This window comes from Lygodium microphyllum, chromosome 3 (genome assembly GCF_053477565.2).
Source record: "Lygodium microphyllum isolate KBCC chromosome 3, Lygodium_microphyllum_v1.1.10, whole genome shotgun sequence".
Lineage (NCBI taxonomy): Eukaryota > Viridiplantae > Streptophyta > Polypodiopsida > Schizaeales > Lygodiaceae > Lygodium > Lygodium microphyllum.
The window spans coordinates 144193144-144200711 of NC_141137.1; the positions used below are offsets into that span (position 1 = coordinate 144193144).

The following is a 7568-nucleotide window of genomic DNA, read 5'->3' on the forward strand; positions in this document are numbered from 1 at the left end:
ATGCAGCAAGAGAATGGAGATTCTGCCGCGTACTAGAAAAAGCTTGAAAACGGGGTTTCCAGCAAAAAGTCAGAGATGGCGCTTCTTGACCTTTATTCAGGCTGTTGAAGAATGTTCTCTAGATTATGTATGGGGGCAAATCTCTCGGGTGTGAAGTTAGCCACTAAATGGGCCTTGACCAACATTGCATCTGCTAGCACTTCTGATCACACAAGGGTGGTGATTGAGCATGGAGCAATGCCTATATTTGTTCAACTTCTCAGCTCACCAAGTGATGATGTGCAAGAACAACCATGTCTCTTCACCCTAGCTCTCGAGTTGAAGAACGGAAGAAGGGGTACAAACTGGCTGTTGATACTGATGAAGCCCATAGGAAAAGAGAAGATAATTTGGTTGAGATTCGAAAAAGTAAGCGAGAGGAGAGCCTGCTAAAAAAACACCGGGAGGGGATGCAAATGAAGAGTTTACCTCCTCCTACTCCTGGTTATGGTTCTTCATTGGATCAAAAGCTGGAAAGCTTACCTGCACTGGTAGCAGGTAATTGGTCAGATAATCCTAGCACACAGCTTGAGGCAACAACACAGTTCAGGAAGCTTCTTTAATAGAAAGAAGCCCTCCAATTGAAGCTCTGAATTCAGCTATAGTTGTCCCTTGTTTTGTGGAGTTTCTTATGCAAGGAGACATGCCTCAGTTGCAGTTTGAAGCAACATGGTGGCCGTCTAGAGGGATAGTTGTTGCAAGCAGGATCTATACAAGAAGAGAGACAAAAAAACCTGAGATTGCACGTGAAGGAGAAGCCCAAAAGAACAGGAGGCTGCCGTGTTCTAGGGAAATTTTGGGTTAGAGCACGAGGAAAAGGAAGGATCAAAATATTAAAAGGACAAGATCAGAGGGGAAAAGCCTGTACTCTATTTTGGGACACTCACCAGCAACATCTCCTCATGTGTGACTAGGAACACATGTAGGAGATGGGATTGAATTGCCTACATTCGAAAGACGAAGGACCTTCTTCACCCTCACCTTGATCTGAATCTCCTCTGTGAGGCAGAACGTCTCGATATGGAGACAGGGAGTCAAAACAAAGATAAAAAGATGAGGGGTGGCTTATGTTGAAAGAGGAGTAGGAAGCCAGCTCTAGGATCTGATAGGAGAGTCCGAACACGAATTTCCAAGAGTGGAGGAATCTGAAGCAACCTGAGGGTGACCTGTTCACTACCAAGAGGAGATCTACTGAGAAGACGGTGAAGAGATGAATAGAAACAAAGCAGTATCTTTCACTCATAGCTTTTCTTTTCTTGTTGACTTGTTTTGTGTATGATTGCTAGGCTTTGGCAATCATATCTTTAACTTCATCAAAAATAGTAGCATGCATGTTAGCAATATCATCAACAGCTTGAACTTTGTTTGACAATGATGTAACAGGTGTAGGCAATCTATATCCTTGATGTGTGGACTACTAAAGCTACATCTCTTGGAGGCTGTCATTATTTTATCACTTTTATTGATGACTATAGCAGAAAAGTTTGGGTGTATTTTATGAAAAAGAAAAGTGAAGTTTTTGGGCATTTCAAAACTCTTAAAGCTATGGTTGAAAAAGAAACAGGCCTGCAAATAAAATGTCTAAGGTCAGATGGAGGGGGAGAGTACCTCTCAAATGATTTTGCAAGGTTCCTGCAGGAGCATGGCATAAAGCAGCAATATTCATGCAGTCATACCCCACAACAAAATGGAATTGCAGAAAGGAAAAACAGACATATTGGAGAGGTATCTCATGCCATGCTCAATGAAAAAGACTTGCCAGATTTTTACTGGGCTGAAGCAGTTGCTACAGCAGTCTACATAATGAATAGGACTCCGACTGCAGCAATACATGGCATGACTCCAGAGGAGAGGTATACTGGTAGGAAACCAGATATTTCTCATTTGAAAATTTTTGGTTGCATTGCCTATGTTCATGTGCCAGATGAGTTGAGATCCAAGTTGGATCCAAAAGCTGAGAAGTGCATCTTTATTGGTTATTCTCTGCAACAAAAAGGGTATAGATGCTATAACCCTTCTACTCGTAAGTTTACAGTGAGCAGAGATGTTGTTTTTTATGAGATGAGTAGCTGGTATAAACCAGTAAATGTGATTGATAATGTAGATGCACAAAATGGTAATGTTGCACACAATCAGCTTGAAAAGTAGGATCTTAGTGATAAGTGTCTTTCATAGGGAGAAGAGAGTCAAAAGATATCACATAAATATTATGAATAGTTGGTCTTCTACTCAAAGCATCGATAACAACATTCTCTTTTCTGGGTTGACATTGTATGAGTGGATGAAAACTTTGAATAAAAGCAACCCATTTAATGTGTCAGTCAGATATTTGTGGTTGACTAAGGAGATGTCTAATGCTTTGTTGGTCAGTTTTGATCATGAATTCAGATCCCATTAAATAATGTTTCCATTGACATAAAGCTTGTACTACAGCTAGCAATTCCTTATCATAGGTAGAATACTTAAGTTCAGAGGGTTTAAGTTTGCAGCTACAGTAGGCTATGGGATGAGAATCTTGCATAAGGACTGCTCCTATTCTAGATCCACTAGCATCAGTAACTACTAGGAAAAATGATCTATTGAAGTCAGGTAGTTGCAATACAGGAGCATGAGTTAAAGCATGTTTCAGTAAATCAAAGGACTTTTGTTGATTGTCGGACCAATGATACACAATGCCTTTCTTTAATAGTTTTGTCAAAGGTAATGCAAGCAATGAAAAATTTCTCACAAATTTTCTGTAAAAGCTAGCAAGACCTAAGAAAGAACGTAATTCATGCACATTTTTTGGTATCGGCTGAGAGCGGAATTTTGATGCCGAGAAGTGCTTAAAAGTAGCTAAAAATTACGAATATCAAGGGAAAAATATTCAACGTCGAAGGCGGCGGCTCGACCTAGGACGATTTTAAGCGGTAAAGTGCTTTAAAGGCACCCGAGCGACACTTGTTGATTTTTGATAATTTTTCAGACTGCCGTGTGGGTTGTCAAGAGTTACCGGCCAATGCAGGATGCCAAGCCGGACGCCCAGGATTTTTTAGAGCTCAATTCAGAGTCCGAACGGGGAAGGAGCCAAGAAACCGGTCAAGATTTGAAGAGGTGGACATTAGAGTGGCCAAATGTAAGTGACCTTTGGAACCTTTGGGGTATTTTATGCCACAACAAATTGTGGCATCTTGGAGAGGAGGAAAAACATGAGAAGAAGATGACAGCATGGTGCCGAAAAATGCGCTTAATGGGAGAGGAATGGAGATGACAGCTTCAAAACAACCACTGCAAATCATCATTGCCCTTGCTTCCCCTCTGTCTACTGATCATATCATTGTCCTTTGCTCCTCCAATGGTGGCCTGAATGCAGAGATGGAAATCTAGTCTTTCCCTCTCCTCTCTCTCTCTCTTCTAGAGGCAGATTCATGTGGGAAAAAGCAGGATCAACGGATGCTTGTAACCGAGATGGGATTGCTCCGTGATGCAAGAGGAGGGTAGATTGCTGATTTCGGACTATCATGGACATAATGGCTGCTGGAAATCAGTCCTGAGACATGGCAAATAAAAACTCGCAACCCGCAAAGAACGGTCATTTTATTTTTACAAAGGAAATTGATGTTTTATGCAATTTGCTTCATGAATATTTGTTCCCATGGGATGATTATGCATTTTGTTGTTGTTTGCTATGAGTTTGATCAATTTATGCTCAAAAAATCAGAAAATCATAAGTGACTCAAATTAATGGTGTAAAACCCGTAAAACACACGTTTAAGAGGCAAAATAAGGGTTTTTTGCAAAATAAAGGGGAAACATGAGATATAATATCAGTAAAACGTGAAATTTTGCTATCAAAGAACCTAAGGGCCACAGCCCACAACCAATCTCAATTTCTAGTCATTTTTTATTGAAAATAATAGAAGAAAAATACCAAAAAATGGTGAAAAATGAATTTTAAATGGGAAAAAATTAGGAAACGATAAAAAGAAAATTCCAAAAAATTACATAAGTGTTTGTGCAATATATAATGAAGGTAGAGCACGAGGTTAGCCTCAGATTAACCTCATTTCTATGTTCTTGTCCAAATTTATTACTTTTTCTACAAAGAAATACACATAAAATGACTCTTACACCTATCAACGATTGCAAAACATTAAACGGTAGGGTGAGAGGGGAGTTTGAGCGTCCAAGTACACTTTTAAATCTTATTTATGTGTTGCATCATGGATATATGACGTTGTTTTAAAATAAAGGAAAAGGCAGCATGAGCGTAAGGCTCGGTGTCTCTCCTCGTTTCAATACATAAATGTTAGCATGGAAATCATGAAAAGATTGGTTTCGCACGATGCACAATGCTGATTTTCTATTGTTTGTGCACTAAACCATTCACATTATACACTATGCATGGTTCATGGTATCGAAGGAAAAATCTCCTGGACTGCATAGCAATTGTTTTCTTAGGACTTTGACCCACGATTGAGAGTGTGAGGTTATCCCTTGCCGTAGGGTAGAGGGTCGGTTTCCTAAGGGACTGTGAAGTGAGGAAGCATGGTATATCTCCTGGAAATACGAGAAATATAAAAGAGAGGAGTTTGTGCTCGTATGTGTTATATGTTTAGCAGCGCATCAAAGGGCTAATCCCTGCGATGTAGGAGAGCTGCAGTGGGGCTCCGACTATTAGTCGGTGGAGTGCCTCCTATGTGTGTGTGATCGTGGCATTGCCAATGTATAAGGGATCTCCCTTTGAGGAGTTTTAGAGAAACGTTGGACTATGAACTATAAACGCATGAATTAAGCTTTAGGGCAGTTTGTCCTTTAGCACTAGATTGACGCTCCTGGTCCGCGAGGCCGTGAGGGTGTTTGTGTGTCATGAGCATGAGGTCCGGCTAGTGCTATAGCCAGTGCCGGCCCATTTTAGGTCCCATCAGTGGTGCGTCTGCCGGGAGCCACTTATAAGTGGTGGTTTTCGGAACTAGGGTTTCTAGGGACCAAAAGGAAGTTTGTTTATGTCCTCTGACAAGGACTGTCAAGCCAAAATCCAAAAAGCAGAACGTGCTGAGAGGGCTAGACGGTGGTTAGAGATTGTAAGCCGTTATTCTTCTCAAAGGAGTAGCCCAGTATGTATACGAAGCAGTGGTCTTAGTCATTTAACCACTCCACCTATTCCATTAGGTACAGGAGGAAGTGTAAGATCTTCTTCTCCTCCACCAAGTCTACCCACTTCAAGTGGGGATGTGAATCCGTCACTTCAAGCTTATATTGCTAATCCGATTGTCACCATGGCACAATATATTGCGATTCCTGCAGGGACGCCAGATTTACCAGCCTTAGGAGTTCCCTTGCCCATTTTTAATGGATGCAGAATTTCACATTTGTGAATTTCAGAGGTTGATGTTCAATTATCGCATCCAAGACGAGGGACATCTAATGATGTTCTTCAATATGACATTAAAAGGAAGGTCTGCGGTATGGTATCACAGCATAGAGTTTGGAACCATAACCACCATTGATCAATTCTATGCAGCTTTCCGAGCGGAATATGCCCCTGAAAGAGGTGGCCAATATTGGTTGTGGGTCTTGAATGTAACACGTCAAGATCCTCACGAGAATGTAAAAGCATATGCTAAGAAGTTGAAGGAAGTATTCCGTAAGTTGCAAACTTACATTCCCATTCCACCAGCTGCCCAATTGCAATACTTTTTGCATGGGTTAGATTTTAATATCCAAGTACAATTGAGCAGTGTGGCCTTGGCAGATATAGACACCGCTATTACGCAGGCAGAGGGAGTAGAAGCACAATTACAATGACCTACTCCTCTCGAATGAATGTTAATGGGGGTTTAGTACCTAGTGGCAATCCATCATTGACAAATGGAAGTCAAGGGATGCCTATGACTAACCCTATTAGGAGAGGGAGTATGGTTTCGAATGTACCTTTATTACCGGCTCCTCCCAGTGTGACTATGCCCATGGCAAGTCAGTTGGCTCCATCAAATGTTGGAGGCCAAGTTTCAAATTCGAATGTTGTTCCTGTGGGTTAACAGCCAATGCCAAATCAGATTATTAGCCCAATGGAATGGCGAGTTGACGATCAAGGCTACAAGTCGAGTGTATCTAATGTCCTTGGCAAAGTCAAGGATATGATGAAGCATTATACTGATATGATCTCCGAACAATATCGACAAATAGCTGTCGACATTAATTTCTTAAAGAAGCAACAAAATTTGATAGGGATACGATGCCTTGAAGAGAGTGGACCCTCTAGATTCAGTTGTAAATGAGTGGTGGACAGCACTTCCCCAGAAACTATCCAAATGTGAAATGTGACATTTGTGGGAAGTCGGGCCACCTAGCTGCTACTTGTTCGAGTAAGATTAGCTCTCTCCAATAAGCGAGTAAACAGCCGGGCCCAGTGAATCATAGAGCGCAAGGAAATAACTTGCAGCAGAATGATGCACTTAGGCAAATATTGCAGAGGGGAAAAACAACTATAGAAGAGTTGCCACAAGGCAACGAAGTCAGCCTTATTGAGGCTGTACGAGTCAATGATGCTGAAACCTCTAACTTAAGAGCTGTGACAAGAGGCCAAAAGGCTAAAGAGGTTGACAAAGATAATACAAAACTGGTTGAGGCAAATCCTAAACAAGGGGATAAGGGGGCGCAAGTCTAGAGTCCTAGCATGGAAGGGGGACCGTTAAGACCGGTTGACAAGAAAGGTGACCCTAAGAAGGATGAGGAAGTGCCAAGAAAGAAGGCAAGAGCTAAGAAAGAAGCACCGAAACTGGTCCAAAGACCAAAAGAGAGGATGGTTTGGCGAGAAAAGAGAGCTTTGGCTACCTATCATGACTTTGATTTAGCAAATTCCCTTTGCGAAGTTAAACCAGATGTGAACCTCTTGCAATTGATCAAATTATCTCCAGGAGTACGCAAGGAATTTAAGAAGATCCTGCGTATCGGGTATATTGTGGAACCTCTGGGCATAGCATGAGTAGGGAAAGATTGGTTTGGCCATGCTGAAAAGAATTGCCCTAGGGTTCCAGCTTATGTGGATGGAATATTAGTGGAACATGCCATTGTAGACACTGGATCCTCTGTCAATATCATGAGTTTAGAATTGATGGAGAGGTTGGGTCTAGGCATCCAAAAGGACAGCTCCACCCTTCTGAGAATGGCTGATGATAGTCTAAGACAACCAGAAGGTTGCGTTACTAAGGTCCATGTTACAATTGCAAGTGTAGAATGCTTCTTGGACTTTAGGGTGATAAGATTTGCAAGACGCCCTAGGTATCGAGTTTTGCTAGGTAGGCCTTGGATCTTACGAACAGACTATCAAGTCAATATACCCGCCGGTCGAGTGGTTCTAGGTAGAGGTGCTAATCGAGTAATAGTCGATGCTTATCCTGAGTCTCCTCAAAGTGAGAGAGCTCCTTTATGTTCTACTGAATTAGAGATAGTAGATGATCCATCTGGTAGTGAGACGTCATCCAGTGATGAATCTAAAGAGGCGTCCACTATAGAGGATATCTATCAGATAACTCTAAATGAGCCGA

The 7568-nt window shown here is 41.7% G+C and overlaps 1 pseudogene; it reads left to right on the forward strand.

The window, feature by feature from the left end:
• The first annotated feature begins 293 nt into the window (after positions 1-293).
• LOC148038977 (importin subunit alpha-2 pseudogene) lies at positions 294-602 on the forward strand (annotated as a pseudogene).
• Positions 603-7568: the final 6966 nt, after the last annotated feature.